This window comes from Sminthopsis crassicaudata, chromosome 5 (assembly GCF_048593235.1).
Source record: "Sminthopsis crassicaudata isolate SCR6 chromosome 5, ASM4859323v1, whole genome shotgun sequence".
Classification (NCBI taxonomy): Eukaryota; Metazoa; Chordata; class Mammalia; order Dasyuromorphia; family Dasyuridae; genus Sminthopsis; species Sminthopsis crassicaudata.
The window spans coordinates 254,138,396-254,150,734 of record NC_133621.1 but is presented as its reverse complement, the minus strand read 5'-3'; the positions used below and the strand labels follow the sequence as shown (position 1 = coordinate 254,150,734).

Genomic DNA, 12,339 nt, shown 5'->3' with positions numbered 1-12,339 from the left:
ACATCTTTTATGCTATTTATTACAGAATACATAATTAGAATATCGATTTAATAATATTGCTATCATGATAAAGAAAAGTTATTGAAAATACTCTTAATGAAAATTTTTTGCAGCTGTTTGCAAATAAATATAATTATGTTTTCTACCATAACCGAGAAGTCAGCAAATTTTAAAATAAAGATGATTATATATATATTATTTATCATATATGTAAAATATAGATGCTTATATGCATATATATGTATATATGTATGTGTATATATATATATATATATATATATATATATATATATATATATATATATATACATGGTGCCTTTGTGTAAATATTTAGCAAAAATAGATGAAATTCTTCAATTTGCCAATCTGCTCCATAATCATAACAAATTATATAACTACATTTTTCTCTGTTTTCATATAGAAATACAGGCTGTTTTGATTTAGTTTAAAAATATAAATGTAAAGACTGGAGACAATTTGGGCCAACTCTTTTCAAGGACCAACTATTTTTAATTTTCCAATTCAATCAGATTCCCCAAAGAACATGTTCTTAAATTTCCTATAGACATATCTTCTACCTCTAAAAACAAACAATGGTTGAACAACACAAAGCCTCCAACAATGGAATGAATTTGAAGTCAGAGCATTTCTGTTAGTCTCAACTCTGACATTTAGTACCTGTGTTATATGGATGATCCATTAAATCTCTCTGGGCCATAGTTTCTTCTATTAAATGAGATAGCTGGATTAGATGATCTCTAAAGTGCCTTCCAGTATAAATCCGTGATCCATCTAAACACACCATGCTATGATGGCCAATAATGTTGAAAACCTGAGGCTGAATTTGTACTTTTATCCTACTCTTAAAAAGAAAATGGTTTTGTTTGTTGTAACATTCATCAAAAATATTACCACCTTATAGTCAGACTCCATCTGCAGGGCACAATCAAATTGAATTAATCTCTTTAATAGCTGCAGAATCATTCCCATACTAACCATAAATCCAAGAGTATATTTTTCTAAATTATTTGAAAACAACATATTTTTATTAAGGGCAGCTAGGTGGCGCAGCTGATAAAGTGTCAGACCTTCCAGTAAGGCTGACATCTCCCTAAGTTCAAATACAGTCTCAGACACTTATCAGCTGTGTGATCCTGGGCGACTCACTTAACCCTCTCTGCCTTAGTTCCTCACTGTAAAATGATAAATGGCAAATCACTCCAATGTTTTTGTCAAGAAAACCCAAAATGTAGTCTTCAAAAGCTGGATATGATTGAAATGTCTCCCTGAGTTCAAACACACTCTCAGATACTTATTAGAAATGTGATTCTAGGCAACTCACTTAACCCTTTTTGCTTCAATTCCTCATTTGTAAAATGATCTATAGAAGGAAATGGCAAATCACTACAATACCTTTGCCAAGAAAACTTCAAATATGGTCATAAAGAGTTGGGCATGACTGAAACAATACATATTTTCATTAATTGATATTTGTATATGAATATTGCTATATATGTACATGTGTGTGCATATATATATATATATATATATATATATATATATATATATATATATATATATATATATATATATATATATGAGAACATGTAATTGTTTTTAAGACGAATTTGGGAGATCAGACTTGATTTCATTGTTAAGACTGAGACTATGTTTTACTTGATTTTTAGGATACACGAGATTGTATGCCTGTGACGTAAGTAAAGTACACATAGACATACACATATAGATATTTTAAACAGAGGCAAGAAATGTGATTCATTAATGCAAGCCTTTGACAGCTTTGAAAAAAGGCTTGACAAGACTTGGCAAATATTGGATATGGGGACTAAGGGTGAGGGAGGAGGGGAGTTGAAGCAATGAAAAAGAAGAATAGCCTGAACAAGAATAAAATGTAATTAGGAAATATTTAATTAAACAAATGAAATAAAACTCAGATAACATTAATATATAGTTTCTTAAGTCAATATGCAGACCATAGGAATCTTGATATATGGTTCAATGGCCCCAGTTTCCATTAAAAGGAATCTGATTTGGGCCTTAAGGAAAAGAGAGTTTTAAAAAGGCAGAGAATGGTGATGACTATTTATTCCCCCACACATACTTTAATAGTATTTAATTTTTTCAACTATATGTAAAATAGTTTTCAACATCCCAGTTTTATTAGACTTTGGTTCCGTATCTCTCCTCTCTCCTCCCCAATAGAGCAAGCAATTCACTATAGGTTATGCATGTATAATCATATAAATCAGACATGAATCATATTTCAAGTAGAATTTCCTGCTGAGTAAAGTTTTATATAAATTTAAATAAGCAAATGAAGGTTCTAAAATTCATAAAAACACCCCAAAGAGAGTGGTAAGCCTTTCTTCATGGTAAGAGACAAAATGAAATGTGTATAGATTCTTCTGACCTAAGAATTACTGTGTATTGACCATAATTAATAATAATAATGGATGTTTTATTGCCCTTTTATTTAATTATACACTGATTGAAACTGTCTACATTACCTAGAGTTTTACAACCCATCTCCCATTAATTCAGTTAATCCAGTCTTCAATGGGAAATTACCATGTAATAGATAGCTTTTGTTTTCCAAGGAAAAAACAAAGAGCTCCAATTTGAGGGGGAAAAAGGATTCAAATTGGGGATATTTACTTTTCAAGTTCCAAAAGAAGTGTCTTTGATCCTAAATCTCTAGAAAAAAAAGAGAATTTGAAAAAAACCATTTCTTTTGATAATACATACTTCCCATTCACATTTAAATGAATCTTCTTTGAAATACATCCATTACATGTTACTTGAAACTATTAAAATGTTCTAAGGGGAGCTAGACTTATTTTCCAAAACCTCTGATGGCTGGCTTTGATCAGTGATAAGAACTAATGCCATACATCTTAAGAGTATTTTCAAATGTGTAACATACCCTCTACCTATTTAATTTGACTACTGCATTAAGCATATTATACGTAAGAGCCAGCTGTTTGTGGAGCATGGTGAAGTATGAGACATTCCTTCTCTCCAGTCCACAGATTGGCATCGGATATCCACATAAAGCAAAAAGCACCATTCATTTTTACTGTTATTCTAGCTGAGTATCTCTGATTTCTGGCAATTTCTAATCTGCTAATTGGTTTTGTCCTCGTTAGGGTCTACAAAAGCAGCCTGTGTAGTGAGCTACACAAAGACAGCAGCTGTTCCTATAACGTTATTATGCACAGTTACACTTCCTGGATAGATAGCCTAGATTTATGCCTCTGGTCCAATCTGTCATCTTATTTCAAAATTATTTTTTAAATTTGTGATATGAGTAAATCATGAATGATGGAGTCAAGCAGGGAACTTCATAACATTTACTTTAGAGATGACATATTCTATTCTATAATTTAGATGGTTATGTATGTATATGTATGTGTGTGTATGTGTGTTGTACACATGAATGGATTTTTAAAAGCTAGTTTCTTTCTTGCACCTGTTCAAATAGATGAAGGGTCATTATCTCAGGTGATATGTCTGCAGAGAGCTAAAGTGTAAAAGAGGTATTATAATAGTAATGAAACACTCCAGAAGCTAATCTGGTGCACAGCAGCTAATTCACACTGTATGGTGGGTTTCCCTTATCAGTAGAACCACATTTCTCAATTTTTTTCACTACTAGCTTTATCCTATTAAGTCCAGAAGAAGGAGTGAGTCTTCAGAAATGGCTTAGTGAGGATGGATGATTAGTACTTACTCCCTGATGGCTGTCTGAAGTTAGATGTTCTGGCCGTATTCTGTCTCCCAACTGTAGGAATGCTTTAAAAGAAAAAAGAGAGAAAGAAAATGAGTGAAAAGGATGGGAAAAAGGGTCATCAAGGAGATGAGCCAGGATAGGAAAGGTGAAAAGAACTAAGGAGAAAGGAATAAAAAGGGATGTAAAGCTAAATCTGTCTTTTAGCCCTGGCTCTCTCTGGTTCAGAGGTGGCTTAAAGAAACTCCCTTGTCAATTGCTTTATATCTACTAGAAGGTATACCAGCTTCATCTTTCTTCCCATGATCAGTGCCACACTCAGTGCCCAATTATCACCTTAGGAATTATTCTACACATCATGGGAAAATCAGAGAAAAATATGAAATTTAGATTTCCCAGAGATAAAATAATGGCACTGGATATTTTCAGAGGACTGAAAGGCTTCTGGTTAATTATCACTATTTTTCTTTGAATGTATTATCTTCTTAGGAAAAAGATTATTGGCTCATACAAAATTTTACAGAAAGGATCTCACCTTTTTAAAAAAAATTATAAATTCCAAAAATGGAAGAAAAACATTTGTTCCCCACACAATGTCTTCTCAAAAGAAAATACATGGACATGTTTTTATTTTCTCAGTCTATCTGTGAGATGAACTTGGTTAGTTTTACATAAGCTTCTTGTAAGAATGTTTTCCTTTTTAATTTATATTTCTTCATTCACTATCCATATTTTCTTTCTTTGTATAGGCACTAAATGGGGGTTGTTACCATCTTTGTATTCAACAATGCTACCAAAATAAAAATCTACTTTTCATTGTGCTTAGAATTCTGAACTGGAAGGGCTCTGAAACCAAAGCCAATGCAAAGAGAATCTAAGGATAATAGCATCCTTCTGAATAATACCATGAACTTAAAATATATAGCTAGCCACCATTGAGTCTTTGGAATTAAAGACAGGAGAGCACAGCTCTTTATATAGCTCGGCTGTATCTTTTCCTGGTCTCTGATTTATTCTTTCTTGTCCTCTAGAGGACCATAACATCTTGGGTTTTATATATTTATTAATTAAAGACAAATACTATTCTTGGTACCTCCTCTCTGATGTGGGGAAATTTCATACAGGGAATAATGTTCTACTGTCTCGAATAGAATTCTTTGCTTTATAAGAAACTATGGACTGAAGTGTGATCCAATAATTTAGAGCTAGGATGAACTTTAGAGGCATTGGGATCCAACCTCCCTCTTTTACAAATGAGGAAAAAAAAAAAAACTAATTTGCCGAAAGTTACATAGTTAATAAGCGTTTGAAGAGAAATTTGTGAAGTGAAGTGAAAATTGAGTCCAAGTTCATATCCCTATCTACTGGATCATACTGTCTCAAAAAGATGCTTTTGTTCTTTTTTTTTTTTTTTTTTTTCCTCTTGCACTGGAGATTAAATTTGGTGAATGAGAGAACTGAACAAGTTTTGAATTGAAAAAAAAATTAATAGAGTGCATCTACTTCAGTCAGAGATGTGATCTTTTCACTTTTAGTTCAGAGCCATCCAGGGAAGGGAAGGAACTCCGTATTTATTAAGTACCTATTATGTGCCAGGCAATGTGATAAATATAAATATCTCATTTAATCCTCACAAAAATCTGTAAGATAGGAACTAGTACCATCTGTTTTTTACAATTGAGAAAACTGGGACAGAAAGATGTCACATTTAATAAATATCCAAAGCTGGCTTTAAACCAAAATCATTCCAGTACAAGAACTCATCTAACTGCTAGATTATTTAAATATTCTCCTGGTGGGTGTGCCTACCTCAAGTCTCTTCCCAATCCAATCCATGCTCCATTTGACTGGATTTTTTGAAAACATACATTCAACCAAGTCATACTCCTAACCCAATAGATTCCCCAGGCTCCCTGCTGCCTCCAGGAACAAATGAAAAATGTTCTGTTTGACATTCAAAGTCCTTTACAATCTAGACCCCTCCTACTTTTCTAGTTTTCTTAAAATGCATTCCCTGCTTCATATATATTTATTTGCTTGTTTTCCTGCTAATTAGACTGTAAATTCCCTGAGGGCAGGGTACTGTCTTTTGCCTTTTCTTTATTCCTATCCCTTAGCAGAGTATCTGGCATTCATAATGGATACTTGATGTTTATTGATTTATTTCCATTTTGCCTTCTCAAATAATAACAGGTAGAGAGACTGGAGCATGGTTAGGATTTAATTAACAGTCCAGATCCCAGAGCCACCTCTGTCCTAGATGTTTAGTTGAGACCTATTTGAAGATCAAGTGAAAAGGAAGATCTGATTATGGTGAATTTCCCTTCTTGATCCACCAACTCATGTAGTCAGTGAAGGACCTGTCTTGCTTGCCTTTCTCTCTGAATAAGAAATCAAATGTCAATTTTAAAGGCTTCTTGTCCCTTAAAGTTAGTTTATAAGCTTGGTTTAAAATAATACTGTTGCTAGCCTTAAAAAAAGACAAAAACAAAAACAAAAAATATATTTATGCCTGTTTTGATTTATTGCTTCATTTCTGTGAATGTGGAGTTTCATCAGGGAGGAACAATGGCTAATATGTTTATGCATATACATGTGTGTTTGTGTGTATAGATAATATATGTATATATATATACATATATATATATGTATATATATATATATATACACATATATAGTGTGTATGTATGTATATAGGGAGGAGGGAGGAAAAGAAAAGGGGAAAATTGAGATAGGGGGCCAAAGAAAAGAGGGAAAGGAGAACAGAGAGAGAAAATGAGAGAAAGTGGGAGAAAGGGAGGCAGAGAGAGAAAGATAGAGAGATAGTATAGTTTTTGAGACTGATTTGTCTGAATTCCCGGGATAGAAAGCTCTCGGGACCACCTCTTCCGACTTCCCCTTAAAGCATCATGAACCATAAAGAGAATCTCACTGACGGATATATTCACAAAAGATGGTAAAGACAAAATAGATTCTGTCCTTTTTCGCCCTGAAGTTAAAGAAATACATGCAAATAAATATAAAAATAAATTTGGAAAAAAACTCATAACAGCACAACTATTTGTTAGGACTAGGTTACCACTTCTGGCTGGCTGCCTTTGGCCAATGTCCCCTTTCAAATGGGTTAAAACAAACAAAACTCTGGTGGAGGACAAAGCAAAGAAAAAAGATCATTGAAAAGGGAAAAGATTGGAAGCAGAAAAACCACTTAGGAATCTTTTAGAAGGGAGAGGATCTAAATTTGAGTAGAGCTGAGCCCAGAAAAGAATAATAGATAAATGTAAGAGGATTTTTTTGTTGTTCCATTCAGATATGTCTAACTGATGAAAATTGTTGCCCTGATCTTTTAGGGGGAATGGTTGGAAAGGCCCTGATCTTAACTGTATCCCCTTTAATCTTTGGAGAGTGGTCATGAATCTCAACCCCTCCGGTTTACAGGGGAAACTCCCAGAGAAGTAATCTCATTCAATTCAATTGGAGATCTTGGTCAGGGGCATAATCACCACTCTCTATTGAAAGGTTCCCCAACTCCAGGCATAAAACCTGTGTGTCCATACCTTTGCAAAAGTCCTAATAGGATTTTGCCTGCTAAAAGAGTTGTTCTCTTAGTGTAATAAACCCATTCTTGTGACAAACCTTGAGGCTGTTTTCATTGGGGTTTGTGAATACTTCCACAAAGTCTGTGGACCCACCAGGGGATCCCATTGCTGTCAGAGGATTTCTCAACCCTCATTTCTCACACCTCACCATATCTTTTCATGATTTTGCATGAGGTTTTCTTGGCAAAGATACTAGAGGAATTTGCCATTTTCTTCTCCAGTGGATTAAGGCAAACAAAAATTAAATGACTTGCACAGTCTCACACAGCTAGGAGTGTCTGAGGTTAGATTTGAATCAGGTCTGTATTCCAAGCCTAGTATGCTAACCACCGAGCCACCTAGATATCTCCTGACATTTTTTAAAGGCATTTGAATCAACGAGAATTGGCAATTGATGGGATAGAAGTATAGACTAAGGAAGGGAAAGGAAAGAATCAAGGATAATTCTGTGGTAACAAACTTGAGTGATGAAACACTCAACAGACTTACAGAACTTTGAAGGCAGGTAGTATTTGTGGAGAAATATAATGAATTATGTTTGGGACATGGCAAGTTAGAGATGTCTATAGCACATGCTTAGGGCTCATCTGTCTAGAAAACAGTAGCAATGCAGGACTAGGAATCGTGAAAGGCTCTTCAGAAACAAAGCAATAATTTTTAAAAGTATCAGGAGATCATCCTGACAACCTCATATTTTAGATATTTTATTAAAACAATGGAAGAAGCTGCTATGTCAAAGCAGATAGAGTTGTTGCCATCTAGTCATGTCCAACACTTTGTAATCCCCTTTGTTGGGTTTTCTTGACAAAGATACTAAAGTAGATTGCCATTTCCTTCTTTAACTCATTTGACAAATGAGGATACTGAGGCAAAAGTGACTTGCACAAGTAAATGTTAATGCCAGATTTGAACACAGGGAGATAAGCCTTCTTAACTCCAATCCTAGCATTTTATTCAATGTACTATCTAATAGATAGCTCTAGGAAATACTGAATTCAGGAAACCAGGAAGATCTAAATTCAAGCCTCATCTCTGATACATAATGAGTTGAATAAGCCTAGAAAAATAAAAACAAAAATTTCTCAATACTCTGGAGAACTAAGACACTACTAACTTGCATTGGGAGATAGAATATTTACCTAGGAGCTCCCTAAATTAAGGAAATCATAAATTCAGTCCTTAATTTTAAATTTAGGAGTTCTTAAACTGGATTCCTTGAAACCTTAAATGTTCAGTAGATAGATTTTAGAAAGTCTGTGAATACAAGCGTATGGTGGAGAGATTGCATCTTTATTTTCATATACTCTAATTAAAATGTAACATTTCATTCAATTATGAATTTAGGCAAAAAATATTCTAAGAAAGGCCTGGAGAGACTTGCATGAACTGATGCAACAATACTATATGATGATCAATTCTGATGGATGTGACCATTTTCAACAATGAGATGAACCAAATCAGTTTCAATAGAGCAGTAATGAACTGAATCAGATACACCCAGCAAAAGAACTCTGGGAGATGACTATGAACCACTACATATCCCTCTATTTTTGTCCACCAGCATTTTGGATTTTCTTCACAGGCTAATTGTACACTATTTCAAAGTCCGATTCTTAAACAACTGTTTGCACATGAATATATATATATATATGTATATATATATATATATATACATATACATATATATATATATATATATATATATATATATATATATATATACACATAGTATTTAATTTATACTTTAACATATTGAACATGTATTGGTCAACCTGCCATTTGGGGGAGGAGGGAAGGAGGGGAAAAATTAGAACAAAAGGTTTAGCAATTGTCGATGTTGTAAAATTACCCATGCATATATCTGGTAAATAAAAACTATTAATAAAAAAAAGAAATATTCTAAGAAAGATTCCATAAGTTTCACAAAACTGCCAAAAGGGTCCATGATTGAAAAAAAAAAGATTAAGAACACCAATTCTTACATGTCAATAAAGTCATGGAATCATAGAAAGCTAGACACTAAATAGGATCTTATCCAAAATACAGGACAATTCTCAACACAACTGCCCTTTTTAACATATTGTGCTACAGTTCCCTTTTATTGTTCTGACTCAGTTTCTCTAATTGTTCTGCCTCAATCCCCTTAGTTGCAATTCCTCCTCCAGTTCATTAAAGACTGATATAACTGGAAATTTTGATTATATCAAATTTAAAAGCTTTTGTACAAACAAAACTAATGTAGACAAGATTAGAAGGGAAGCAATAAACTGGGAAAATATTTTTACAATCTAAGGTTCTGATAAAGGCCTCATTTCCAAAATATATAAAGAATTGACTAATTTATAAGAAATCAAGCCATTCTCCAATTGGTAAATGGTCAAAGGATATGAACAGACAATTTTCAGACAAAGAAATTGAAAGTATTTCTAACCATATGAAAAGATGCTCCAAGTCGTTATTAATCAGAAAAATGCAAATTAAGACAACTCTGAGACACCACTATACACCTGTCAGATTGGCTAGGATGACAGCAAAAGATAATGCTAAATATTGGAGGAGATGGGGGAAAACTGGGACACTGGTACATTATTGGTGGAATTGTGAATACATCTAGCCATTCTGAAGAGCGATTTGGAATTATGCTCAAAAAGTTATCAAATTGTGCATATCCTTTGATCCAGCAGTGCTACTACTGGGCTTATATCCCAAAGAGATCTTAAAGAAGGGCAAGAATGTTTGTGGCAGCCCTCTTTATAGTGGCCAGAAACTGGAAACTGAGTGGATGCCCATCAATTGGAGAATGGCTGAATAAATTGCGGTATAAGAATATTATGGAATATTATTGTTCTGTAAGAAATGACCAGCAGGAGGATTTCAGAAAGGCCTGGAGAGTCTTACATGAACTGATGCTGAGTGAAATGAGCAGAACCAGGAGATCATTATATACTTCAACAACAATACTATATAATGATCAATTCTGATGGACCTGGCACTCTTCAACAATGAGATGAACCAAATCAGTTCCATTTGTTCAATAATGAAGAGAACCAGCTACATTCAGAGAAAGAACTCTGGGAAATGAATGTGAACTACTACATAGAATTCCCAATCCCTCTATTGTAGTCTGCCTGCACTTTTTACTTCCTTCACAGGTTAATTATACATTATTTCAAAATCCAATTCTTCTTGTGCAGCTAAATAACTGTACAGATATGTATACATATATTGTATTTAACATATACTTTAACATATTTAACATGTATTGGTCTACCTGCCATCTGGGGGAGGGGGTGAGGAGGAGGGGAAAAATTGGAACAAAAGGTTTTGCAATTGTCAGTGCTGAAAAATTACCCATCCATATATCTTGTAAATAAAAAGCTATGATAATTTTTTAAAAAAAGAATGGAAAAGGAAAAAAAAAAAAGACTGATATAACTCAGGGCTACTTGCTCTAAGGTTATAAATAGTCAATGTGTAAACTCAAGATAAGGGGAAGTTCAGGCTTCCTGGTTCCTAACTTCTGTCAGCAAGAATTTATGGTCCTACCCCCCATTCTGTCATTGTTGTTCTTTATCCCCACTTATCAGAATATATATGTCATTGAATACTCACAATGGTTGCTGGATGCTTTGGACATCAGCCCTGGGGGCAACATGCCCCCAGCACAATCTCTCCCTTTCAAATAAATTATTAAAACTTTCTAATCTCTATCTTGCCTCAGTTTCTCTGGCATTACAACAGATGAGGAAAACAGGAAACGAAGTAAATTTGCACAAGGTTATATAGTCCCTAAAAGACAAATCAAGCAATAAATCCCCAGTTAGAATATAAATCCAAGTAATCCCCTTTCTCCTTTTTTCTCATTGTGAATAAAATCGGCTATATTTTCATGTTTTAGAGAGACTAGTATTAGCTTTCAATTGCATGGATAGGATCACATGAAATAATTCCTTTTTAAATAAGAGAACAGACAACAGAAATGAATTGTGTCCCTCCCCCACACTCTCACCCTCATGAATAAAATGTTTGTATTACATTGTATAATCTTTGATTTTCATTGGTAGAAACTGATAGGTGTTAAATTAGTTCTTGAAGAGCTCTCATATTGTTCCCTGAAGGCAGACGGAAAAGAAAATTAGAAGGAAATATAGATTAAAAAATAAATGATGGCTATAAAATTTAACAAACCATGATTCCTAAGGAGATTAATATTTACCTAAATGCAAAAACTTCATATAGCAAACCTAATTTGCAGGATATTTGGCTTCAATAGAATTTTTAGAAAAAAGATTAAGGACTTCAGCAGTTTTAATGTATAAATTTAATTATAATAGAAGTTGTATTGAATTAATCTTTTTTTTTATATTTTAATGCACATTTTCTCTCTCTGAAGGAATAAAGGAATAATTTAGACATTTTTACTGAGACACAATCATGTTGGCTCCAACTTAGGAAGGAATAAAGGGAAATGGAGATGTTTTTCTTTCTTCTTTTTAGCTATTTTTCAGTTGTGTATGAGGTTCTTGGCAAAGATACTGGAGTGGTTTGCCATTTCCTTCTCCAGCTTATTTTACAGATGAGGAAACTGAGGCAAATGAAGTTAAGTGATTTGCCAAGGGTCACACATCTTAGTACACGTATGAGTTAAAATGTGTTAGGAGTGTCAAGTCTTCCTGACTCCAGGCCCAGTGCTGCATCACCTAGCTGTCCATGGAGATGTTTTAAAATGAGGAAATAGGGTTTTTGAAGACAAACATTTCCGTGGATTAAAGTTATATGTAGGTTCAAAAGCCTATTTTCCTCATACATTCTCCATGATTATATATTATAACATAAAACTATATGTTATAGTCTCCAGGGACTATATAACTTTTGAATTAGAAAAAACAGTTTAAGATATTAAATAAAGACAGGATTTCTGGTATTTGCAAGAAACTATGGCAAATAAAATAATTTTTAAAGTTTAGCAAACAGTTAAATTAACCCAATCAT

The 12,339-nt window shown here is 33.7% G+C and overlaps 1 protein-coding gene across 9 annotated transcripts in view; it reads right to left on the bottom strand.

The window, feature by feature from the left end:
• Window positions 1–12,339, bottom strand: part of SYT1 (synaptotagmin 1) — a 662,757-nt gene that overhangs the window by 564,488 nt on the left and 85,930 nt on the right. For 6 of the 9 annotated variants that reach the window (XM_074270846.1, XM_074270847.1, XM_074270840.1 and 3 more), the window contains one exon: window positions 3,752–3,813. The exons of the other annotated variants lie outside the window; for them this stretch is intronic. The gene's annotated coding sequence lies outside the window, so the exon portion shown is untranslated. The remainder of the gene's footprint in view (window positions 1–3,751; window positions 3,814–12,339) is intronic. 9 annotated transcript variants of the gene reach the window in all.